The 27,223-nt window shown below is 41.9% G+C and overlaps 1 protein-coding gene across 6 annotated transcripts in view; it reads left to right on the top strand.

Annotated features, from left to right (window-relative positions):
* The window catches only part of UNC13B (unc-13 homolog B), a 204,626-nt gene that overhangs the window by 118,967 nt on the left and 58,436 nt on the right, over positions 1-27,223 (top strand). Inside the window, exon 1 of one of the 6 annotated variants that reach the window (XM_043891316.1) lies at positions 20,599-21,065. The exons of the other annotated variants lie outside the window; for them this stretch is intronic. The gene's annotated coding sequence lies outside the window, so the exon portion shown is untranslated. Of the gene's footprint in view, positions 1-20,598; positions 21,066-27,223 lie in introns of those variants that run through there. 6 annotated transcript variants of the gene reach the window in all.

Below are 27,223 nucleotides of genomic sequence, written 5' to 3' on the forward strand. Positions count from 1 at the left end.
TTGACTTCCTTGTACCCTAAATAATGGAACTCAAATAGACCTAGTGGGTTAAGAGCCTGAAGGTAAAATTAAATGCTGTTTTTGGTACTACTATCACCTGTGAGGCTATTTCAAGTTTAGGATAGGAGACTGTTTCAGGGCCTCTTAGGGTCAATTGTTGTTTCCTTTGGCCAGCCAGTTCAAGTGCCACTGGCTGACTTTTACAGGGCTGGAAATTTTACTCAGAAATTTCTGTGGGCTCCCCTAATTTAAGGTCCAAAATATTAACACATTAATATCTAAACTAATGTAAAAAAGTAAAAATAGATATATTTTTCATTTTCAATGTTGCAAATTTGGAGTGTCTTTATCTGTGTTTCAGTAGTCAGTCTTCAGGCAGAAAGGTGGTTTTTAAATGATGACAAGTGGCTGTCAGTAGTATAATACCTGGCAGATGTCAAAAATGAAAGCATGCTTACCTGTGTAAACACACTTTAAAAGTAATTTATTTTGAAATAACCTCAAACTTAAGAGAAAAATTGACAAAACAGTAGTGTAAAGAACTCCCATATCATGCTCACCAAAGTGCCTCAGTTGTTGACATTTTATATTATTTTTGCTTTATCACCCTGCATCCATAGTGATTAATCTTTTGCTGAACCATTTGAGAGAAAGGGAGAGGCCTGATGTTTTCCTTTTTGTATTTTCCAAAAAGGCAAGACTGCTCTCCACTGTAACCAAGAAATCCACAATGACAACACTGTCATCAAAACCCCATGCAAGTTTTGCCAACTGTCACAGCAATGTCTCTTCTCTGGTCCAGGATACAACTCAGGCTAACATGTTGCATTTAGTAATCTTGTCTCTTAATCTCCTTTAATCTGAAACAGTTCCTCTTGCTTTTGACAGATACTGTAGGCCTTTCACTTTGTGTTCTTCACTTTGGGTCCCTCTAGTGTTTCCTCCTGTCCAGACTCAGGCCATACTTCCTTGGCAGGGATTACACAAAAATGGTACGTTGTACCCTTTTTAGTGAATTGCATCAGAAAGTACATATTGTCAACCTGTCCTACCCCTTGTAATGTTAACCTTAATCACCTAGTTAAGTTTGTATCAGTTAGATTTCTCTACTGTTAGGCACCATTTTTTCTTGGCAATTCCTAAGTGTCCTGTGGTTCAGTACTCTGAGACGATGCCAGTATCTCGTTCTCATCAAATCTCATGTACAGGCGAAGGATCCATGTATGACTCCTGTCTGAATCTACCACCACAGACGCTAGTTGCCAAATGGTAACTTTCTATTTCCATTATCCTTTCTACATTTGTTAGTTGGCATACTACTATAAGGAAGAGATTTCTCTCTTTTTTTAATCAGTTTTTTATTATTAATTTTTCAAAAGTAAGGGTCTTATAATTCTTATAATAAAGGAAAATAAAATAAATAACCTCCACGTAGAGGAGTTCTGAATGAGAAAAGCAAGAATGTATTGGAGCGGTTTGTTAAGGCTTTTTAAGAGGCAATACAGAATCTCTCAAGGATAGCTAAAAACAGTTGCCAAAGCTTTGAATCGTCTAGAGAAAAGCACGGTTTATTTAAGAGTAACCAAGAATGATTGCAACTTAGTATTGGAGCAGTAGTAAATATATTCTTAACATAGGTCATGTAACTGAAAGCTGATTAGGTGTGGCCAAGAGGAGGAACGGAAGCCAGAGTTTAAAGAAGGATCTGATAACAGCTGAAGATAGAGTCAGAAGTACACCACTTACACTTAAGATGAGATTTGCTGGCACATTGGTTGAGGTTGTAAGACAGTAAGAAGTTAAGTATGGCACCAAGGACTTTTCTTCTGAGTAATTGAAAGTTCCACCTATCTGCCCTAAGATAATAATTTTTTGTTAGTTTCCTATTATTGTAGATTCCCCCCCCCCAAAAAAAAGAATTTCCCTATGTAGGTGTAAGTAAATATGAATTATATTCTAATCCCCCTTTTTTTCTTTAGCAAAAAAAAAAAAAAAGGTATATTATACACACAGGGAGTATCTTGTTTTTTCACTTGTAGCTTCTTCCATATTAGCTCTAAAAGAACTTTTTTCTTTTTAAATGGTTGCATAATATTTCATTGTATGAATGAACTACAGTATTCATTTGGTTGTTTTGGGTCATTTGCTGTAACAAATCATATTGCAAATGATAACCTTTTACATACATCATTTTGTTTGTGTTCAAATATATCCGAGAGGATATGTGTTTATAATTTCAATAAATATTGCTCTCCATTTATCAGTGTCTTAAAACAACAAAGGTTTACTTTGCTCATGCTTCTTATCATCCTGTATGTTGAGGAATTCTGCTTTGTTATCTGATGTGCAATCCAGGGTAAGTGATCAGCCAGCTTCTAGAACATTGCCAATATTGGTGGTAAAGAGAAAGAAAAGATGAAAGAGAAAATGAAAGAGAACATAGAAGATTACTCTTTGGCCCAGAAGATACAGTATGTCACTTTTGCTCATATTTCTATGGCCTAACCAAATTATATAATCATATATAACTTCAAGCAAATGATATACCTTGAATAGATAGATCGGGATATTTGTGAAACTTTAGTAACTATCCCAAAGTGTATCTGCCTTCCACCAACTTAAACTCTTACTAGTAATGTAATGACATATTGGGACTAAAAAAACCAGATCCTTTGCAGAAAGAATTTGAAAAGAAATGATATAGACTATATTCCTTTCCAGTGCTACTTCTTTCTGTACTCTGTTTAGTCAACATTTCCAATATATAAAATCTTTTGTTCAAAGTACTTACTGTTTCCATGTACAGAGTACTCTTTCTCCTTCTCCACGTCTCTAACTATTCATTCACATCTTTTATATCCAGTCAGGTGTCAGTTTTTTGGATAAAACTTCCGGACTCTGTGCATAGAGTAGACCCCCACCTGTATCCTTGGTTTCGCCTTTTGCAGTTTCAGTTACCTGTAGTTAACCACAGTCCAAAAATAACAAATGGAAAGTTCCAGAAATAATTCTTAAGTTTTAAATTGAATGCTATTCTGAGTAGTGTGATGCAATCTCATGCTGTCCCACTCCTCCTCATTCTGGGTGTGAATCATCTCTTTGTTCAGCGTATCCCACCCATTAAGCACTTAGTAGCCATCTCAGCTCTCAGGTTGACTGTCATGAGGTGGCAGTCCTGGTGATCAGATAACCTTTATTTTACTTAGTAATAGCTCCAGAGCGCAAGAGTAGTGATGCCAGCAGTTCATGATTTTTTTCACCTTTCCTCTTTTATTTTTTATTAATTTTTTATTAGAATACAGTTGATTTGCAATGTTGTATTAGTTTCTGCCGTATAACACAGTGAATCAGCCATACATGTCCAATATATCCGTTCTCTAGACTTCATTCCCATACAGGTCCTTACAGAGCACCAAATAGAGTTCTCTGTGCTATGCAGTAGGTCCTTATTAGTTATTTTTATATAAAAGCAGTGTGTGTGTGTATGTCTGGCAATTCATACATACCACTGAGAAGCAGTAAAGTGCTTCCTTTAAGAGAAATGGTTGAAAGTTCTTGATTTTTAGAGGAAAGAGGGATAGTTAGAGAGTTTGGGATGGGCATGTACACACTTCTGTTTTTAAAATGGATAATCAACAAGGACCTCCTGTCCAGCACATGGAAGTCTGCTCAGCGTGGCAGCCTGGATGGAAGGGGCGTGTGGAGCAGAATAGGCACTTGTATGTGTGTGGCTGAGTCCCTTCACCGCTTCATCACCTGAAACCATCACAGCAGTGTTGACTGGCTATACTCTAATACAAAACAGAAAGTTTTTTAAAAAGTAAATTTAAAATAAGGAAAGAAAAAAAGGATACATTGAGGTGGCTAAGATCTATAGTTAGGATGAATCGTCTAACCCTGAAATTGGTAAGAAGGAAAAAGAAATTCATGCTAGTTTTGCTGTCACACCTCAGACTGCAAAAGTTGTGGCCATCGTGTGTGATAAATGCTTAGTAAAATTAGAGAAAGCATTAGGTTTTTACAGTTTTAGAGCAAGAGAGACCACATTCACATAAATTTTATTACAGTATACAATTGACCTTTGAACAATACGGATTTGAACTGCATGGGTCCATTTATATGTGGGTTTTTAAAAATAAACACTATAGATCTATGCAATCTCTGATTGGTTGAATCTGCAGATGCAGAACCTTGAATACGAAAGGCCAACTATGGGACTTGAGCATCCTTGGATTTTGATATTCATGGCAGGTCCTGGAACCAATTTTCTGTGGATACTGAGAGATAACTATATTGTTGTAATTGTTCTATCATTAATTATTACTGTTAATCTCTTACTGTGCTTCATTTATAAGTTATACTTTATCTGTATACATACATACATTCATATATACATACAAGCATCCACTGGGGTCTTGGAACATAGCCCCAGAATAAGGAGAGACGACCCTACTTTGGCTAAATTTGCGTTTAATGGAGTTACTTGTTTACTGTTCCATCTCTCCTGTGTACTTGTAAGATCTTTGAATGCCAGGGCTATGCTTTTTATTGCTGCTGTTCTGGAGCCCAATATAGAACCTGGCAGAGTGTTTAGCCAGTCTTTTATGGATGCTTAAGTCATCAGAAAAGCCCATTAGCATTTCCACAGAAGTCTCCCTGTACTTCTTTATCTTCTCGTAATTCTTTAAAAAGAAAATTTCCCAAGGCCTAGCACCTAAAGCCAATAACAGCAAAATATTAACTATTGAAGTTAGCTATGTTATATAATTTATATATATATATATTAATATAAAGTTACAGAGTTTATATTACTATGTGTGACTTTAGAATTTTTCTCCCTTAGGCATTGTCTTGTGAGCTTTATTCTGAGTTATTAAATATTTTTTCAAAAAGCATATTTTAATGATTATTAGTAGATTACAGTATTCCATCATGTAGATATTCCTTAACAATTCCTCTTATTTCTTTACTGTTATAAATAATGCTATGATGAGTATCATTATACATAAGTTTCTTTTCATTTCTGATTATTTAACTTAGCTTTCTCAAAGTAGTCAGATAAATTGCTGAGTTTAAAAGTGCACACCTTTTAAAGGTTTGTGATAAACTTCTACCTGTGTTTTCAGAAAAGTTTTTCCGATTTATACTTTCAGTAATTGAATGTCTTGCACCAAGATTGAGTATTATTGCTTTAGAAATTTTTAGTCAATTTGGCAGAAGAAGAATGGTATCTCATTGTTTTAATTTGCATTTTTTGATTACTTGTGATTTGAGTATGTCCCATAAGTTTATAGATCTTTTACACTTCTTTAGCTGATAGTGCATTTAATAGACTTTGAGTAGCTGCCATATGGACCGAGCTACCCTTATGCCGTTCCTGTAAGACTGTCAGCAACTTAAGGGAAGAGGTCATATAGGTCATCTCTGTATCTGGGCTGGCTGAGTACCTGGCCATATGTATTTAATGAATGTTTGACATTGCTAATGCTATTGAGGCAGTAATGTTGGTAGTGTGGGTGGAATGGATGTGATTCTGTACCTTATTTGGCTTAGCTGCAGAAAAATCTGGGGGAGGAGGTGAGACTTTTTAGCTCTAGAAACAGAGACTGCGGTGGCAGCAGGTGGGTGGGTGTTCCAGGTGGAAGGGACATTGAAGGAGATGGCATGGAGGTAGGCCATGAAGACGACTTGACAGAAGTTCTTAGGTTGCTAAAGAAAGCTGATGGAGGGGAGTCAGTAGCAGAGATGGAACTGAGCAATAGATAAGAAGGCTCGTGTTTAAATGGAGCCATCCCAGGAGGTCCGAGATTGCAGCTAGTTAGCTTGAGGGAATCAACATTTTCTCAAGAAAGATCATGAAGACAGAACAAACTGACTGTCTCCTGCAAAGATCTCTTCTGACTGTGACTCTCTCCCCAGCAGAGAGACATGCACCTTGGGCTGCTGTGAAGCTCTAAAAAATTAACTCCTCTTCAGAAGATAGTGAGGGTCCAGGGAGGGCCTTTGAGGGCCCTATGTCTTAGGCTTAGTTGCACAAGGAAAGCACTTTTTCTGTAATTTTAAACTCCGGGGATTTTGCTCTGGTCATGTCTGCCTATCTTAACTTTTTATTACCTCAGCTTTTTGCCCTCTTGGAGACCACAGTTATCCTTCCTTTTTCTCAAAATCTCTTAGCTTTCTCCCTAACAATTTCTATTGTAACACTAAAAAAAATAAAACAAAAAAACTAAAGAATGGCTTGAATAAGTAATAAATATAAAAATGTAAAGTTATATGAAAAGGATACGTATAATGTAAAGTTTTCCTCCTGCTTCAGACTTCCAGGCCTCTCGTTCCCATCTCCCCCATCTCTTTGTTACCTGCGTCTTATGAATCAGTCTGGAGGTAAACTGCGTTTATAAGCTTGCATCTGTGTGTATTGCACACATTGTCCTTCACTTTTTATTCATTTACTGTTGCGTCTTGAAGATTTTCCCCTATCATAAAGAGCTACTGCATTTTAAAAATAGCTGCATAGTATTGTTTTCTGTGGATATATTACAGTTTGTGTACTCTCTTCTCTGTTGATGGATCTCAGTTAGATGGTATTGTGCTACTCCCACAATGTTGCAACGCAAATCCTGTAGTAAACCTCAACTTTTAGCGCGCACTTCAAACTTGTAAGCCCTACTAAGAACAGGCCCTGCTACCACTTCACAAATTAGAGAGACCTCTCTTAGACGTGAGCCCTCCAGGCTCTGTCTGTCCTTTGGAGAACTGTAGAGTCCTTACCTGATATCTGAGACGGATACATTCTTTACTGGCTTAAACCTGACAGTTCATTAAAGCCATTTTGTGTGGAGACTATGCCTTTTTGAAAATGCCCCAGGCATTACCGGATCAGGAATGAGGTTTGGTTTTCTCTGGCTTTCTCTGCCACTTCAAGGCCATTGCTAGATCCTTGCATAAGCCATTCTCACACCTGCCTTCCCTGTTGAAATTAGACCTCAACTCTTGCATAACTCCCCATTCAGTCATTGAAAACTTTAGTGTGTACATCACAGTTTTCCTTCTAATTTCAATGACTTTCCATAGTCCTTGTCCTTACCATTATCATAGTGATCATTATTGAAGACTTATTTTAAGTGCTTTACAGGCATTATCCAAGTGAATCCCTATAATAATTCTATGAATTAGGCTTATGTTATTAGGCCTGTTTTGTAGATTAAGAAACCGAGGTTTAGAAAGAAACTTGTGCAGGATCTCCTGTGTGGTAAGAGTTAGAACCAGATTTGAATCTAGACCTATTTAACTCCAGAGCCTTCTTAATACTAGTATCTACCACTGTCATCTTAGAACCCTGTTTTCCAAAGTATGTTTCATAGGACTCCATTTTCTAGAAATGTTAGTAGATTATCATGTGATAAAGAGTTTTATGGTCAAAGACATTTGGAAAACACTGAGTTCCAATAGAGTGTAACATAAACAGATGGCTTTATCACAGGACTTCTCAGAAACTTGAATATATTTAGGTTTGTTGTGATTCTTCAAGAGGGGGAAAATGCAGAGCATTAAACTTTTTAAACTGTGAAACTGATTTGGAAAAGCATCCTGTAGGAATTATTTTCCAAGGCATACACTTGAGGAAAGTTTTTCCCAGATAATTTCGTTGTCGGTTCATTAAAACTGTGTTTGTGAAGGTCCATTGCTACCGTATCCTGTGGTTGTTTTCAAGTCTTTATCTTTTTGGACTCACTGCAGTATTTGACATGCCTCCACACTCCTTCTTGTTTTTACATCTAAGAAACCATCTCCAGTGTTCATCTTCTCTGATGTCTCTTCAGTCTCCCTTTTCTAAATTTTCTCTCTGCTCACTTCTTAAATGTCTGTGAGGAAATTGGCATTATCACCAGAGCCTCTGAAGCAGTAAGATGTTGTTTGCTTTTACAGGGTGTGGAAGAAACTTGCCCAGTTGGTTAGTAATAAAAGCATGCCCTTGAGCTGCCAGGTCTTGCTACAGCCTGATAGTCTCAGCACCTCCTGTTTTGTCCTTTTAATATACAAATCTAGCTCAGTCTTTGTAATTTAACTGCTTTGGTAAAAACTAGGCAGAGGGAAGTTCCGGAGATGAAGCTGAGTGGGTAATAGTAATGACATCCTTAAGAAATTAAGCTGTTATGTATTCTTTTATACATAGAGAAAAGCCCTCTACCTCTTCTACTCCCATCTGCACTGAACTGAGCAGAAATATCCAGAAAGGACTCACATGGTCCTTTTTCTCATGTACTCCATGTCAGGTAGGCAGCAGGCCAGAGCAGGGATGAAAGCTGAGATTAATTATTTTCCTCTAAAGCCGACAGTTAGAATGTTGCTTCTGCTCTAGTCCAAAGACTCTCGACATAGGAAAGGAAAACACCAGGGTGCTTGGATTTTGGTTCTAGATTGTAGCCTTTATTCCCTTGCCTTTTAAATTCCTGGTGAATTTTAATTTTAAATTCCTAAAAGCTCTGCTTTTACTTTTTCTACCTGTTATGGGCTGAATTACCCTCCACTCCCTGGTTCCTATGTTGAAGTTGTAATACCCAGCTTCTTAGAATGTGATTGTATTTAGTGATAGGGCCTTTGAAGAGGAATTACAATAAACTGAGTACTTTGGCTGGGCCCTACTGAAATCTGACTGGTATCCTTGTAAGCAGAGATTAGGACACACACATACGTGGAAGGAAGGTCTTGTGAAGACAGACAGAAGATGGCCATCTACGTAAGCCAAGGAGAGAGTCCTCAGAAGGAACCAGCCTTGCTGACACCTTGATCTTGGACCCCTAGCCTCCAGAACTGTAAGAATTAATTTCGGTTCCTTAAGCCACCCAGTCTGTAGTAGTATGTCATGGCAGCCCTAGCAGACAAAAACTTAGGCAGAAGGCGGAAGAAGACGCTCAGAAGCATCAGTGTTTCTCACCTGAGAGTCTCTTATTTCCCATGGTCTAGCTGGTGGGAAATACGCTCTCTCGGCAGACCCATGCATAACACCCATGCCTTTTGTATTTGTTTACTCTTATCCCTATTACTAATAAAACTTAGGACTCAGCTGGAAATACAAAGAGCTGGGTCCTTGCAGTAGCTTAGTCTCAAAATCTGAGAGAATTTGAACAAAGTACTTCCTATTTCTTAGTTTCCTTAGCTGTAAAATTAGGAATAATAACTGTCCCCTCTCACAGTTTTGGTGAGATCATAGAAAAATGCATTTTTGAGGGCAGAGCTTTATACACAATTGCCTAGGTCATCAGTGGGGTTCTGATTACTGAAGTGTTGTCAGGGCTTTCTCGTGACCTCCCTAGCCTAGGCCTTAAGCGACCCACCAGAGGTGTTGGGGAGCACAGCCAGAGGCTTTGCTGCCAAATGGGAACCCGGTGAAGCTGCTTCCGATGGTTGAAGTGGCATGGAGCCAGTCCCGAGGATTTTAGGCTCTTACAGGGCTCTAGACTACAGATGGCGTGGTGTTCCTGGGATAATTTGCTATGCGGATCTCTCAGATGAGGCTGTCTATATATGGTGCTTCTCTGGGACCTGCAAGGAAAAACATCTGTGGAGTGCTTTACCCTGAGGAGCCTGGGAGAGCAGGCCAAAGGCTACCCTGGGCACTGTGGAAACACTTTCCAAGAGCTGTTTTTCTGTACTTGTCTCGGGAAATGCTTAACATTTCTCTGAAATGTTCTGGACCCATTTGTGTCCTGGATCTGGGTGGTTATCAGTGATTGTTCTGGAAACCTTAGATTTCATCCTAAGCTGTGACTGAACCTTGAGAATTATAAGACATCACATCTGGGACTGGGATTTGGAACTCCTTGTTTCAAAGGGTGGAGTTTGGCTCCGGTTTCTGAGGAGTATGTTAGAACATTTCTGAGGAATGCTGTCATATCATTAGCCCACCTAGAGTCAGAGGAGGGTGTCAGGTTCTGGCAGCAGGCCTTCGCTCCTGCTGGTGGTATTTTCTGGACATAGTGTCAACAAAGAGAAGTACTTTGTAAATGTGTATGGAATAAGTAACAGAGCAGCCCTTCTTGCTTTCTCCTGCTTTCTCTGACTCTTGCTGCTTATGGGACTATCCAGCGATTGGGAGCATTTGATCCTGTCTGGGAAGGAATTCTTGCCCTGTAAGAGAGAATTCTTCTGCAAAAGTTATTTAAAAGGAAGCAGCTAATATAGTTATTCCATTTTAAAAAATCAAGCCAGATAATAAGTGGGTACAGCTGGGTACTGTTGGGGCTATTTGTAAGATATTTTCTTTTTAAAAGAATTAAAATGTTTGGCTGCTCTGGGTCTTCCGTTGCAGCACACATGCTCAGTGGTTGGAGCATGTGGGCTTTAGTTGCCCGGCAGCATGTGGATTCTCAACCACTAAACCATCAGAGAAGTTCCCAGCGTTTCCTTATTATTAGGAGCTTGTAGGCCAGAGAGTAGATAGAAATATCAGTCATTAAGTTAAATATTTAAACATTTTGTTGGCCAGATACTTCAGTCTCTACTTTGTGCATTCCATAGTAACTTTTGAAACCCCTTACTTGTAGCTTCCTATTTTCTTGGGTTCTTCTAGTTCTTTCTGACCTTGCTTGCCTCCTTTCCTGTCTGTCTCTTGGCTCTTCTTTCTGCACTGTCCTCCTCAGGCATCTTTTAATCTCAAATCTGCATCTCCTCAGCCTCTCATCCAGTCATTAGTTGATAGACACTAATTGAACTGCTCAGTACTGTGAACTGGCCAGTACTGTGCTGGATGCTGGCTTCCGTGCTAGGCAGCCAGTGGACTCCCAGCAAGCCTTTCAAGCAGATGATTCCCGAGTATATACCTCTCACCTCCCTTTTTTCCTTAGGTTCTATCCTTCATGTCTAGTTATCTACTGCTGTTGTCAGCACGATTTCTTAATGTTTGAAGCTTCCGTTTTGGGCCCGTTCCTCTTCCTTTGTTCTCTGTTTGTATTAACATCACCATCATTTTGCTAGTTCACCCACTCAAAATTACGGTGTCATTCTTCCTTCTCTCTTACCTCCCACATTAGATCATTTGCCAGATCTTGCTCTTTTTCTCTCTGTGATATCTTTTATCAGTCTATTCTCTGTTCCTCTCTGCATTCAGGTTCTCTTTACTGCTCAGACTATGGTATTAGTCTTCCAGTTGTTTTCTTGCTGTTATTTATTTTTCTTGGAATCTGTTGTGTATTCCACTACCAGACTTATCTTTCTGAAAAAGAGCACTAGTCATGGCTACCGCTTGTGCTTAGGGTTCGACTTAAATGTCACATCCTTTGAAGCCTTCCTGAAAGTCCCCAGTTAGAATTAGACACTCATTTTTCTCTCTTTCTGTAGCATTTTATATATAGTCAATTTTGATGTTTATCATACTGTCCTGGAATTGTGTGAGCATTTGACCTCAAGATTATGTATTTCTTAAAAGAGTGTCTGTCTACTATGTGACTCCTTTTGTATTAAATTCAGAAACAGGCAAAAGTAATCTGTGGTGTCAGATTTCAGGATGGTGATTATTTTTGTGTAAGAGGGTAGGTAGTAACTAGCTACAAGTGCAGTGGGGCTTCTGAAATTCTGATGATGTTCTGTCCTTGATCTGAATTCTGTTTACATTGGTATACTTTTCAGCATGTATGTTACAATTCAATAAAAAATTTAAATAAAAGCTAGGTGAAAAGAGCATGAAAATACAAAATAGAGACTCTGTCTTTTAAACTTTATATCCCTGATGTCTGGCATCCAGCAAGTCTTAACAGATATGTGACTGAGTGAACGAGTGAATGAATGAATGAAATTTTTTTTTCTTAAGAAGCATTGGTTTTTCTTTCCGTTGATAGTTAAAGTATAATCTCAACTTTTTAGCTTGACATCCATGGCCACCATGAATTGGTCCAACCTACTTTTCTAACCTTTGTTAATCCAGAGGACATATACAGTTGGAAGAAATTGAGCCTTAGAATCAGCAAGATCCTGAATTTTGAAGTATGGCTCCACCACTTAGCAACTATGTAACCTTAGGCAAGTTGCCCAGTCTCTTATAAACTTAGTTTTCTCATTTCTGAATTGGCTATTATTTGCCTCCATGAATAAATATGGGTTAAATAAGATAACACATGTAGGGTAGGAACTGGCATGTTGTTAACATTTAGTATATGTTACTTTTCCTTCCTTTCCAACATCACACCTTCCTTTTTGTCCTTTTCACATCTTTGCTTATCCTATATCCTCTGCCTTGAATGCCTTTTCTTCTCTTCAGTTTTGCCTCTTTCACGGAGCCTTCCCTGATTCTCATCCAAACCAACACTGTGAAAAATGGAAATATTTACTCTTACAAATTCTCATACATTTCACCTGTGTCTTTTATGATACACATTAGTCCCTCACATTAACCTTTAGACATTGCCAAAGGCTGCCCTCTCAGTCTAGGCCCAAAGAATAGACACTCCAATTGTAATGCTGGAGGCAGGAGCTCTTCAGTTGGAAATAAATTGGGGCATGAAAAGGCAGGTGAAGAAAACTGATTTGGGCCTTTGATTTTTTTTTTTTTTTAGTACTTCCTCCTACACAGGTAGAAATTCAGATGTCTAGTCAAGGATATGGACCCAGGAGCAAAGGGTCAAGTTGCAGATTGCTTGACCTGTCGTTGGAATTGTTCTTCTATTCACGATGTCTTTATGGCGCAGCCTGATATAAGTTAGAAGGCCTTGCAAGAGTTTGAGTCAGCAGTCTTAGGAATTGAGTGAATTTCCATGTGGAGTGGGCTTCGCTGGTGGCTCAGACAATAAAAATCTGCCTACAGTGCAGGAGACCTGGGTTCGATCCTTGGGTTGGGAAGATACCCTGGAGGAGGCAGTGGCTACCCACTCCAGTATTCACCTGGAGTCTCTTCTCTGTTTAATATGCCTTGAGGGCCTAGTATATATAGGTTTAAAAAAAAAAAAAAAGAGTTCAGAGATTCAGAGATCCTATTCCTGGCCACTTATTTTCTTATTACTTCTGCTTTCTACCACCATTTTCCTTGTACATATGGAGGCTTAACTCCTTTCCTAGATCGTACTTGAGGTCAGGAATGAATTATCCTTATAACTTTTGATTATTTAGGCACTCAGCAAAGTTTTGTGGAAAGATTGCTTAAAAGTATGAAGTGGTATTGCAAGATCATAGGTAATTATTTCGAAAGGAATGAAACGGTTTATAACAAAATAATTGCCGTAAGACTATATAATAAGGAGTAATCCCTTTGAGTTAAGTTGGTCAGAGAAGTCTTGTCAGAGAAATTCCCAGAGGGGGCTAAATCAACAATTGTTATTAAATATCAAGAAATAGCCAAGAAATAAAATAATGAGCTTAGAAAGATAGAAACCAAGGGATAATTTGCTTCCTTAAGCAAGTCATTAAGGAGATCCATGACTCCTTGTAAGTGGCAAGCTGTGTTCTTTCCATAAACAATGCAGCTGAGATTTACCACCATTCCAAAGCAGGCATATCCTGAAATACAGTCATAATGTATAAAATAAGACATCTTCAAGCCAAAGGGAAGAGGTGAGTTGTGGCAAATAATCTTTGCCAGTTCTGTGGGTGTCTGCTTCCCTTTGTTGGTTGTCATCTTCAGGCATGCTAGGGAAATGTGTTTATTTGGTCCACACCTAAGGACATTCAGACATAAATAGCCAAAGATGACAAATTAGGAAGGGCATTCTAGATGAGAATCAACACCCTAGAGCATTTCTTATGACAGGTGAGACAAAAGCTGTTGACTGGTTTCTACCCAGAATGCTCTTCTTGGCTTTTGCCATATCTGTCCCTTGAAGTCCTTTTCTTATTTCTGACAGCTCCATCTTTGTTTCCCTTTCAGCATTTATTTTTCTCTGCTTGCCCCTTAAAACTTGGTGATTTCCAGGGTTCTGTTTTCCATCTCATGCTCTTCTCTAGATAATCTCACCCATGCACTAACAAATGCCAGATTTCTTTATCTACTTCAGTCCGCTTTCATGAACTCCAGACTCGTGACAAGGTGCCTGTGATATTGTCACCAGAAATTTCATAGGCACCTGATGCAGTATGTTCAAACTGTACGCATTGTTTTTTCTTTCTCCTCAACCTCCTTTCATGTATGTGCTTTATCAGTAAATGGCACTATCAGTCTTCCAAGCACAAGCGCTAACACCCCTCAGAATATGCGTATGTGTAGCAGGGCTGTGTCTCATAACATTTCCTGTGTTAGGTTATGGACTCCCTAAGGGCAAGGATTATATCTTTTCATCGTGCCTGGTATTGTACCCAGGTACCTAGTAAGTATTCATTCTATTATTTATTTTGGTGAAATTGTATTCAGTTCAGTTCAGTCGCTCAGTCGTGTCTGACTCTTGGCGACCCCTAATGTTCAAAGATACTGTACTAGTCTGTTAGGGCTGCCATAACAAAGGATCACATACTGGGTGGCTTATACAACAGAAATTTATTGTCTCACAGTTCTGGAGGCTGGAAGTCCAAAATCAAGGTGTAACGCGGGTTAGCGCTTTCTGAGCACTGTAAGGGAAGGATCTATTCCAGTCTTTTTCTTAGTCTGTAGGTAGTCGTCTTCTCCCTGTGTCTCTTCATGCTGATTTTTCTTTATGTATGTCTTTATGTCCAGACTCCTTTTTTATAAAGAGACCAGTCGTGTTGGATAGAGCTCACCTTAATGACCTTACTTTAACTTGATTACATCTCTAAAGATGCTGTCTCCAAACAAGGTGGCACGCTGAGGTACTGAGGATGAGGACTTCAACACGTGGATTTTGAAAAACACAGTTCAACCCATAACAAGACCCCAAAGTGGTTTTTGCTGTTTGGGCTCCAAGTCTTGTTTTCTGACAAGCGCTTGTAAGGTTTTTAGCATCCTCAGCATACTGGTTTTTACTCTCAGATAGCACTCTAGACAGTGTCGTATGGAAAGAACAAAGGACGGGATGGCACATTCAGTGAGTGTAAGGAGTTTGGTTTAGCCAAACTTAGGGAATTGGGATACTTTAGATTCCTCTAGACACGGACAGGTCAAGAAAGAACTTTGATAATATGCCAAGGAGTGAGCATGGACTTTTTCCTGAGAGCAGTCACAGAAGGATATTAAGAAAATGAGCGACAAAAATCTATCTACATTTTAGAGCTATCCCTCTAGCAAATTGTCAGGAATGGATTAGGAGTAAGGAGGGGTGAAAGGGAGGTGACTCTGGAGGAAGAGAGACTAGGGAGGATGGATATTTTAAAGCAACTTGAATGAGAGATAATGATGCATAGACTATGGGTTGTAGAAAAAGGGACAACTTTATAGGTAGGAAGGTAAAATTGATTAGACTTTGTGACTTAAGATAGGGGGATAAAGGATTTTGCAAAGAGATTCTGTCATTGGATAGAGAATTAGAATATAGGGATCCTAAAGATTTTGTGTCTGAGCAGAGAGGTTGTTTCGGGGTGTGATTTCTATGGGTGAGCTGTCAGCATAGGTTCCAATGCCTGCACCACCAGGGTTCCCCTTGGGCATTCCCTGCTTTCCGGTTAAATCCAGTGCTTTCTCTCTTCTGCTTTACCTCGTTGAGTACTTCCCTTTCTTCTGTGTGTGTGTGTGTGTGTGTGTGTGTGTGTGTTTGTGTTAATCACTCAGTCGTGTCCAACTCTTTGTGACCCCATGGACTGTAGCCCACCAGCCTCCTCCGTTCATGGAATTCTCCAGGCAAGAAGAGTGGGGACCACCACCCCCCTTCTCTAGGGGGTCTTTCTGACCCAGGGACCAAACCTGGCTCTCCTAACTTGCAGGCAGATTGTTTACTGTCTGAGCCACCGGGGAAGCCCTTTCTCCCCCAGGCATCCCTAGTAATCTGTCAGAGATCCCCAGCTAATAGTATAGGTATCCCTTAAGTTTTCTCTTCCTTCTTTGAACATTAGCTAGTTTCCTATAGCTCAGTGCCTCAAACCAAATATATTTAAATATATAGAAAATCATACAGGGAAAACCCCTCCTTTTTTGGGAGTCCCTTCATTGAGGCCCAAGACACTTGAGATTTGTTTGTTGGCCAGGGCCATATTCTGAAGAGCTTGGAGCCTACACCAAGAGAATTTTCTAGAATTGGATTCACTCAGGTAGATCTCAGAACAAGCCGCAAAGAACTGAAGGGGATATTTGATCAATATTAGCCAGTCAGAACATAGTGCTAGAGATTTACTTCCCCCTGACATTTCAAATTTTGGGTTCCCACTAGAGAATTCTCAGCATATGGACCCTTGGCTCCTTTGGGGTACAGAGACTAAGGCAGGACCAGTTCACTTTGTGGACTGGACCAAGAAATATATAATCAGATATATAGGTCAGCACCAACCTTAATCCTAAGGAGCCCTCATCTGGGAACTGTGATTTTTACTAAGTTTATTTAAGAGGGTGGTAGACATGTACACAGCTTTGCTGTGTATATTTTGTGTATATTTTTGATCATTAGTTCCCGGAGTGAAAATAGGACCACACGCTTTGGAAGTCTAGACTGGAAACCTGTTTAGCTGGGCAGTCCTGAAGAGTTTATCAGCTCTTTAAAATTTTGCTAATCAGGGCTTGACCTGATTATAGAACTGAAATTTGTCAGCAGTTTGTGACTCCTTAGGCCTGCCTTGCAGCTTGTCAAGTCTGATTTAGACTGTGCGGCAGCTGTGTCTTTGCACATCAGTAAAGTGAGTGTGCCTCTGCCAGGCTGCTCCCTCCTCTAGGGCGCATGTTCCTGTGGGAAGAAGGAGAACCACCTCCCGTCACCCATCATTCTCTGCTGCATGTAATTTCTGAGGAGTTTATAGAGGACAGGGGAAAAAGAGACTTTGCCACCAGAACAAAGTGTTTTCCTCATGAAACAGATCCGGGTTGTCTGACCATATACCAGCCTCTTCGTGTTGCTCCTGGCTTTACTTAGTGGTAGAGAAAGAAGCATCAAGAGCTTATTCCTGCATAAGTCAGGCTTGGGTCAGCCTATCCTTTGCACCCTGTGGATGTGATTGTTAACACTGGAAGAAAAGGCGGGCACGTGTTGGTTCTGACCCAGCCACTCTCTGGGAGTGACATCTGAAAAGGCAGGCTGGGTTTGGAGCAGGCACCTCCTTTGCTTCTGAGCCCCAAGGAGACGTGGATTGGTCTGTGTGAGAGGAGAGAGCTGCGATTGGTGAGCCTGTCCCCGTCTTTGTGCGACAGCTCTCAGATGCGTTAGCTGAAGACGAGTTTTGTGCACCAGGTGGTCCTCTGACTAACCCACCCATTTGGTTCCCCTTTAGAGCTCCTGCAGCTCTGAACCTTCCCACCACTCTGCGTGAGTGTCAGTGTCTCATGTTGAATTTCCATCTTGACTCATCTGTCTCTAGGCGAAGATCCCTGCAAAGATTTAAATTGGGAACCAGACCTTGAGAATGTCTGTTCAGAGCATTTCACAGCTTCGGGATAAATGCATTTTCCTTCTTAACCCAATCTGTTTTCCTAATTCTGTCCAGCTGGTTCTTGAACAGCCCTGCTTTGAGAAAGCTGCCCAGCTAAGGTGGATGCTTGTACTAGCTCTTACCTCCCAAGGCACTCCTATCCTTTTCGGCCTGCCCAGGATTCCCAAGAAAGAGATCCACGGTGACAAGGGGGCTGCAGTTTGCTCCCATGGCTCAGGAAACAAATTTTGTCTATCCCAAAAGGGGCTTCCCAGGTGGCTCAATGGTAAAGAGTCTGCCTGCCAATGCAGTAGACACAGGAGATGTGGATTTGGTCCCTGGGTCGGGAAGATCCCCTGGAGGAGAAAATGGCAACCCATTCCAGTATTCTTGCCTGGAGGATCTCATGAACAGAGGAGCCTGGTGGGCTGCAGTCCAAAGGATTGCAAAGAGTCAGACACAGCTGAGCAACTGGGCACACGAAAGACTCGTTCATTGAGGAGGTCTGATGGTCCTTTGGTCACATGATGTCTGGCGCTCTCTGGGCTCTGTTGAACGGTGACAAAAGGAGCATGCTTTTTTACTGAGTTTACAGTGACCGCTGTTTACCACTGTCCCGCTTATGCCCCTTGTTTCTTTTGCTGAACCTTGAGAAGGAGGAAAGATACAAAAGTAGTTTATGGACAGAGCCACATGAGCGCTCTCATGAAGACTAGAACTAGAGATAGCAGATTTGTTACGCCTCATGTCCTAAACACATTTTCTCTTGTCTGAGCCTTTGTTTTTCTGGAAAACTCAAACTGCTTAGAAGATGAGCTGAATGTGTTTGCATAGGCATATGGACAAGATGGACACATCAACCTCAGTTACAGGCTCTGGAGGTCCTAGCCCCTGGTGGATGTGCTGGGATGAGGTAGGTTCTATGGGTGGTGTCCTACCTCTGAGGGTCTTTCTCAGTCTTGAGAGTTTGATATTCTCTTGAGTGTAGGAAGCTCAGACCCAAATCTGGTCACGACAGCCACTGCTCTGACCTCTTTAGGAGTGGCTACAGATCTGGGGGAGGGAATTCCAATTTCATTAGTCTTCCCTATATTTCTTGTGTTAATAAACCCTTTACCTCTTTCTCCTGGCTGACATATGAGGAGCTCCACAGTAAATTTGCCATGACTTCCACTGAAATTTGACAGTTTTCAAGGTTTTTTTTTCCTTTCTGTATTTAGATGTGGTTATGGTTGCACTGTCAGCCCTTATCTCTTCTGTCATCCAGCCAGCTCCCAACTGGGTTAGGAGGTATTTGCTTTGCTTCAGTGTTGGCTGCATAATGAGGTGGATGGTTAAGAAATGGGTTGTGTAGTGTCTCTGGAAATCTAAATTTTTTTCCCTGGTTGAGGGGGAAGCAGTATTATTGGAAGAAGGCAGTAGGGAGGCAAATGTTGGCTCTGGCTTCAACGCTTTCTCCTCAGGATCTTGGATAAGCCGAGGAAATCACTCTTAATTTAAAAGCTTGTTTTATCTGCCGTACAGGGCTGCTGTTCTGTAATGACAGATTCCAAGGTGGCCCCCATAGACTGCCTGCTTCCTGGCCAGCAGGGCCTCATTTTGTTGTGCACAGTCATGAGGAATGGTGCAGGGCAGCAGAAGTAGGAAGGTTTGAAAGCCTGGTTTGGGCATGATGGGTGAATCCAATCTGCCCACCTGCTGTTAGCCTGAGGAGGAGGGGGATTATTTTATTAGATTAGGCTCGGAGGAGGTAGAATAGGAGTGGCTTCACTGGATTGTTACTGGCTGACTGGAGTACTATTTTGAGAAGAATTCTGAGGTTCTCTGGGCTCAAACAGTGTTTTTCCTGTCCTGTGGTTGCAGAGTAGAAAGAGGTATCATGTGTTTCACGTTTTTGTCACTGATACTCCAGGGCTTCAAGGGTCCCTGGATTATGCTTGGCATTGTGTTGCAGTGAACAACCTGAGTGCTCTTTGAAGATAAGAATAATTTCCTGATGAAATTTAACTGGAATTTCTTGATAATTCCACTAGAATTGTTGAATTATTTGGAATTAAAGCCATGTGAGAACCACCTGACTAGCAAGTCTCTCAGGGAGGTGCGGCCGCCGGCGGAGGTCCAGGGGGTTTGGGACATGAGACCAGGGTCCTGAGCCTTACGCACGTTAGATCAACATGATGTTACTTTAGGTTTATTCTTCAGTCACTCAGTCATGTCCGACTCTTTGCGACCCCATAGACTGCAGCGCGCCAGGCTTCCCTGTCCTTCACCATCTCCCGGAACTTGGTCAAACTCATGTCCATTGAGTCAGTGATGCCATGCAACCATCTCATCCTCTGTCGCCCCCTTCTCCTCCTGCCTTCAGTCTTTCCCAACATCAGGGTCTTTTCCACTTTAGGTTAGTTAGTTCCTGATTTAGGTTCGTTAGTTCCTGATTCTGGATTCCAGAACAATCTGTGGTCCTGACTTCTGCAGTATAGGGGGCGTTCCTCAGCCCACCCTGTTTCTCCGCTTCTGTCTAATCACTGCCTTGGCACAGCCTCAGGGAGTTCTTGTTTTCTGGTCGGTTCTTTGGCTGTGGCTGTTGAGGAAGAACTAGACTAGGTACCTGCTTTGAGAACGTGGTGTTGTTTGATGTTAACTGCCCTTGGGACTTTGCTTATTCTGCAGCTTTGCCAAATGCAGACAGCAGATTATATACATAGGAAACCAAAACCGAAAAGCAACCAAACAAAAAAACCTAGAGCTTATCTCAGTAGAAGGGACGGCTCCTTTTGTAGTATGCTCTGACTGTTTTTGCTGTCTTCTGTCTTCCCTGTGAGGCTGGGATCTCCTCCGAGCACAGGGCTGTCTCCTGTCTCTCTGTATCCTCTAGCCCAGACATGAGCGAGGTGGATAGGCAGAGGGAAAGAAGGGAGGGGGAGAAGAGGTGGGGGGGAGAAATGGGGGAGGGGGGAGAGTAAGATCTATATTTAGGGAGACGGAGAGACACGGAGGCTGTGTGAGTGAGCTTGCTGGTGAGGTCTGTGTGTGCGTGAGTGTGCTGGGAAAGGGGGTGTGTGCGCCGGGAGAGTGTGAGGAGGGCTGGTGCCCTATGGGCGGTCGCAGGCAGGAAGCAGCTGGAGAGGAGGAGGAGCAGCAGCAGGAGCAGGAGCTGCCCTGCTTTCTGTCTCTGTCTCAAAGCCCGGAATCGGCCGAGTTAGAATTCCACGTCCAGTCAAAGTTTGGCTGCTATAACCTTCAGCGGGCTGGTCATCAGTACTCCCCTTCAGCAGAGAGGTGTGGACCAGATTGGATTCCTAGGTTTGCAGCCAGCAAGACTCCTGCCCAGCCCGTCACTGAGGGAATTTCTCTGCCGGGTATTGTTCCTATCTTCAACTTTGCACCAAGGAGCCAGCCAGCTGGGTGCAGCCGGGAATAATTGCTCCTCAGCTCTCTGTTTGTTGGGTGGGCAAGCAGCTGTGCTGTGGCTTACAAAGTTCACCCTGTGGCTTCTCTGTCAAACCAAGGAGTGCTTCTGAATGGATTTCCTTTTAGAGACAGCACTCGCATGCTAAAACTTGAGAATTTGTGGTTCTCATGTGTTTTTTTTTGCCCCCCCTTTTCATTTCTTTAACTCTTATTTTGATTGCAGCAGCAAGGTAAGTGGTGTTGAGTGTATGACTGACTCTGAATGAGAAGCAGGGACAAAAGCAAAGCATTTGTGGGTGGAATATGGAGCAGCTACATTAATTACATAACTGCATGAGCCAACTTGCTGGTGGGGGGTCATTACAAGGAGTGAAAAACAGCATATTCAGCACTGAAGGTAGAATCTTCATGTGCATGTGTTTATATGCTGATAACCTAACTGTCCATTCCTCCTTGAAACTCTCCTTTATGTATATAAATACCATCCACCCTTTTGTATATGTGCATACCTGTATATGAAGAATCTGTATGTCTCTTGATATGTTCATATGTTTATAAATAACCAGTCTGTTCCTCTCTTACGTGTTACATATATATATATATATATAGACAACTCATTCATTCATCTTTCGTAAATATACACAAGCCATCTTTCCTTTCACGTGCATGCGTATGTATGTTCTTTTATCTCATACATGTATGCATATACCTACGTAACCTTCCTATTCTTGTATATGTCTATGTATATTCAGAAACCTTTCCATTTTTCCAACGTGTGAGAGTGTGTTTAAATGTCTATACTGTGCTTCTGTCTAATGTGAGTATTAATTCATCCTCGTGTTTTTACTCTACATATACAGAAGTCGTCTTGAGTTTTCTCAGATTTAAATGTGGACACACATGGGTAACAGATAACATGTCCACTTGTGTCATGCTTGTGAGATGAAACAAGCACTAACTTTGTAGATTGAAGCCCCTGTTTTAAATCCCAGCTCACTCACTCAGTGACCTTGGTCAAGGCATTTAAACTCTCTAAACTTTATTTTCCTCGTTTATGAAATCAGAATAGTAACTCTTACCTCTTACCTCACAGAGTTGTTGTGATGATAAAATGGGAAGCTTGTAAACTGTAAAATTTTAAACAGTTTTACTACTGCCGTGTTTCCCTCTAGTGTGAGTTGTGTAGGATTTGACCTACACATACCTTTGACCTACACATACCTTTGACCCAGCTGCATTGAGACCACGCTCTTGTCTGTGAGAGGTCTCTAAGTCTTCCCTGCGAAGGTGTAGCTTCTGTTGAAGTTACCGTATTTTTCTTGTAAGTTTGCCCATAGTATTGGACCTAAGCTACATGGAGCTGCACGGTCTCTAGAAAGAATCAGGTTGAGAGAGAAAAGGTCTCTTTCCCTGCAGGTTTGGGCCCTTGTTCTTTGTAGCCTTGGGGAGGATCTAGCCCATCACCAAATGAAAATATGCTGCTTGGAGCTAGGATCCGAGTGAGCACGTTAAAGGGAGAGTGAAAGAACAGAACATTCTACTGCCCCTGAGATGACAGTCTCTTCCTGGCAGTGAGCATCCACTGCCAGGTTTTAAAGGTTCTCCAGAGCGTCCCACACCCTAACCTTCTAAAACTATGCTGTTCAGTGTAGTAGCCACCAGCCACACGTGGTTGTTGAGTGCTTGAAGAGTGGCTAGTTTAAACTGAGATGTGCTGTAAATGGAAGATCCATACCAGAGTTCAAGGACTCAGTATGAAAAACAGAATGATGATGATATTTTTAGATTGATTTTGTGTTGAAAGAATAATACCTTGGATAATGGGTGAAATCAAATACATTAAAATTAATTTTACCTATTTCTTTTTATTTATGCAGCTGCTAGAAATGTTTAAAATTATATATGTGGCTCACATTCTATTTCTGTTGAACAGTGCGGTTCTAGACCCACCATCAGCACAAGGATGAAGGCAGCTCTTCCAGCCAGAGGGCACGTGGAAGCCCCGTGACGGCAGCCCTAGGGAGGACGCACAGGGTCTGTCTCTCCCAGTCTTGTATTCTGGAGAGATACCAGCTAACTGACGGTCTGGCAGAAGCTGGTGCTGCCAGTACTGTCTTTATTTGTCCTGAGTGAGTGCCCCCCCCCCCGCCCCAAATTGTGAGCAAGTATATTTGGGGAGAAGTTTCCAGCTTAGTTTTACAATGGAAGGGGATTGTAAGCCATCAATCTATAAGAAAATCTAGAATTCAAAGGAAGTATGTTTTTATGGGAACAGAGATGGACTAGAAAGCAGAACACTTGGATTCTAAATCACCTCTGCCATCACTTACTTATTCCTTCCAGGGCACTGAGTTCTCACTGTGTGCGGGGCTTTATGCTTGGCGTAGTAATGGCCTGTGCTTGGCATTAGGGATTAAAACACAAGCAAGGCACAGTTTTCAATGTAAGGAGTTCACACTCACTTAGGCGAGAGCCTCCCACTTAGGTGTCTGCCAAAGTAAAATAGATTAACAACAAAGGTGTCATTCTAGGTCAAGTATTACAAACTTGGGTAATTGGGCTTTTGAGAAGCCTGTATATTCACTGTCCTGCCTAAAGACTTTCAAATTTGAAATTTAGAAAAATGTATGATAGCCAAACAAAACTAGCCCATAGGCTAGATCATAATGTGGTCTGAGATTCCAGGCCTTGATAAACCCTAAAGAACTCTTCCAGCTCTAGCATTTTCTGATTTTTGTGTCCTGGATCCGTTTATTTAATGGCAAGATTTATTTTGTTTTAGTTTGAGCATCATATATGCCAGGCACTGTCCTAAGTGCTAAGGCTGCAGCAATGAACAAAACAGAGTCCTTGCCCACATGCTAGGATAGAGGCTGGGGAGAAAGACAGATGATAACCAGACAAATATGTGGTCTGTCAGGTGGTAGTACCAATAAGTTCTGTGAAGAAACTAGAGCGGAGTGAGAGGATAAAGAATGTGGGGGCGCAGGGGGAGGGTAGGAGGGCGTTCAGGGGCTGGAGTCCTACTCACATGCCGTCTTCAGTTTACTCACGGGAGTCCTAGGTAGTGAAGAAAAAGAACATGGTGAGTGCTTAAGAAAAAAGTTGCTCTGGTACTTGTTAGAAATGGTAAGACAGACTTTATTCAGGGGGGGCTATTATTCTGCAGTATTGTAAGGGGAGAAAGATTGAGCCCAACTCTGAATACAAGTGAGAATTTTTAGCCAAGGAACAGGGTGAGGGTCAGTGGATGGAAAATGACTAAGAGGAAACATCAGAGGAAGAGAGGCATCTGGTTAAATGGACTTGACAGGATTTTTGCTGGAATCAGGCCAGGGTGAGGGATAAGGAATTTGGTCTGATATCAAAGGTGGGGAATTTTCACTAAACTGACCCGGCGAGATTCTTGCTAAAATTGGACTAAACAGAGTCTAAGGACAGTGGCCTAGTCATAAAGAGGATTCAAAGGAGCCTAATTCGAGTTTGGGCACAGAGTCTTTGTCATGAGCATCCGAGTCTAGGTACATATGTATTTGTTTTACGGTTTGTGAGACTCTTCGGTGTAATAACCCCTGGTCCTGCTGACAGGGAACCCTGGGAAGGGCACAGAGTACCCAGCTCTCCTGACCGCTATTCAGTCTTCACTCTGGGGTCTTGATGTCCCAGCCCGCAGAAGGCAGCATGCTTTTCCGCGCTCCTGTACATCCCCTGAGGGTCTGTCTCCTTTCTTGGATGAAGTGCTCGAAGTTTTCTTTCCGTTACCATGTCCAGCTTCTGGCCAATAAATGGAGGTCCTCCTGAGACGGGCGAGGAGGGCTGGCAACTACAGTCCAGGGCCCTTTGTTGTTGTTGTTTAGTCGCTAAGTCACGCTGGACTCTTGGCAACCCCATGGACTGCAGTGTGCCAGGTTTCCCTGTCCTCCACCACCTCCCAGAATTTGTTCAAACTCAGGGACCTTGCTACACATTTGAGGAGCATTCTTCATTCCCTTTGGCTAATCTCAGCCTTTGTACCTTGTGACTCTGATCATTGTGTCTGACAAGATTCTCTGTGAGCATTGATAACTTCTCAAAGATTAACATCATAAGAGTACCCCTATCTGCCTTGGGTCTAGAAATTCATTTCCCACCATGTTAGCCATAGAGCATTATCGGTAAATGGCCCAGGAATGATCTGACTTCCGTGAGTGATATGGGGGAGGTAGGTAGGAGACTCAGAGCTCTTGGCTTTCTGCCTTCTGTGCTTGTTTCACACAAAATGAGAGGCTGCTTGATATCTGTACAAAGAGCCTCGGCCTATTCCCAGGGGTCTCCCCGCTGTTTCCTCCAAGCCAAGATTTGGGTCAGAAGCAATTTTACAAGGAGTACTCACATTCCTAATGACATTTATTTGATAAGGCAGAGAGAGATGAAAGAACCAGGCATTTCAGAAAGCCGAGAGCTTTTTTCCTCTTGACTCTTTTTGGCAGGCTGGTGCTGATGCGGTGTGATATAAGGGTCTCCTCTCTGACATAGTTCTCAGCTTTCCATCATTGAAACTTTGTTCCTTTTGATTAATTCATTTTGTTTTGGTATGTTCTCTTTTCAAAAGCAGGTATTCCCTGAAAGGGCCACCTTATTCTTCGCAGCCTTAGGCATTCCTTAGGAAAAGACTGCAGAAAGATATGGTCATTTTCAGGGGTGTACATATGAAACTTGGAGAGTTGACTCGGGTGGATAGGGCAGCATGACACCACTGTGTACCTTGAAGGAAACTAGAAGGCTGACTTTGAGCTGGTCGGGCCCCAAGGCCTCCTTATGCTTTCCAGTTCAAGTTCAGTTCAGTTCAGTCACTCAGTCATGTCTGACTCTTTGCGACCCCATGAACCACAGCACGCCAGGCCTCCCTGTCCATCACCAACTCCCAGAGTCCACCCAAACCCATGTCCATTGAGTCGATGATGCCATCCAACTATCTCATCCTCCTGCCCTCAGTCTTTCCCAGCTTCAGGGTCTTTTCCAATGAGTCAGTTCTTCACATCAGGTGACCAAAGTATTGGAGTTTCAGCTTCAATATCAGTCCTTCCAATGAACACTCAGGACTGATTTCCTTTAGGATGGACTGGTTGGATCTTCTTGCAGTCCAATGGACTCTCAAGAGTCTTCTCCAACACCACAGTTCAAAAGCATCAGTTCTTTGGCGCTCAGCTTTCTTCACAGTCCAACTCTCACATCCATACATGACCACTGGAACAACCATAGCCTTGACTAGATGGACCTTTGTTGGCAAAGTAATGTCTCTGCTTTTTAATATGCCATCTAGGTTGGTTATAACTTTCCTTCCAAGGAGTAAGCGTCTTTTAATTTCATGGCTGCAGTCATCATCTGCAGTGATTTTGGAGCCCAGAAAAATAAAGTTAGCCACTGTGTCCACTGTTTCCCCATCTATTTCCCATGAAGTGATGGGACCAGATGCCATGATCTTAGTTTTCTGAATGTTGAGCTTTAAGCCAACTTTTTCACTCTCCTATTTCACTTTCATCAAGAGGCTCTTTAGTTCTTCTTCTCTTTCTGCCATAAGGATGGTGTCATCTGCATGTCTGAGGTTATTGATATTTCTCCCTTCAATCTTGATTCCAGCTTGTGCTTCTTCCAGCCCAGTGTTTCCAGTTCAAGTATTCTTCCCCCCCCCCCCCCAAGTGTTACTTCTTGGTGGCCTTTCCTGTCCTGCTTTTGCTGGACTTCCCGTCAACTTCCCATTCCCCACCCTGGAATTAGGTGCTCGCTTTTCTATTACAACTTCTAATATAACGTGTATCACTTTGTGATAGTTTATATGTCTAACTTTGTTTCCAAACTTTAATATATTAGAGACCAGGAACTGTGTCTTCTATTCCTAGCTCATAGTTTAGTGCCTGGAACATTGATTGAATTGATTTAGAGATCAACTGTTTTACTCACACCTTGGCCCCAGTTATCCCATTCCTGTGGACAGCAGTAGCAAAGAAAGGCTGAAGAAGGAGGTGGTCTTGAGCTGGACATCCTGGCTCTTCTGGTTGCCCTTTCAGCCCATCCTGTCTCCTGGTATCCTATGGTGTTCTGGGCAGAATGACTGGTTAATCCTCTGGGCATCACAGTGAGCTCTGTCCCCTGTTTCCAAACCTAAATAGGTGGATGACCGAGTGGCTTTGGTGCCTTTACAGAACCTAGGTCCCTGGGAGGTGATTCTTAAGTTCAGAGTTCATCTGGGAGCTGCGGCTGCCAATTCAGAAGAGGGTTTAGAGGGTTTTGTTTGTTTAGTATGAACACAAGCATCTTTGTTTGAGCCCAGGAGGAGCTGCTCTGGGAGCTCTAGCTGGAAATTTCCTATTTGTCGCTGATGTATTTTAAATAGGAAAGCAGGCTGCTC

This window comes from Cervus elaphus, chromosome 29, assembly GCF_910594005.1.
Source record: "Cervus elaphus chromosome 29, mCerEla1.1, whole genome shotgun sequence".
Taxonomy (NCBI): domain Eukaryota; kingdom Metazoa; phylum Chordata; class Mammalia; order Artiodactyla; family Cervidae; genus Cervus; species Cervus elaphus.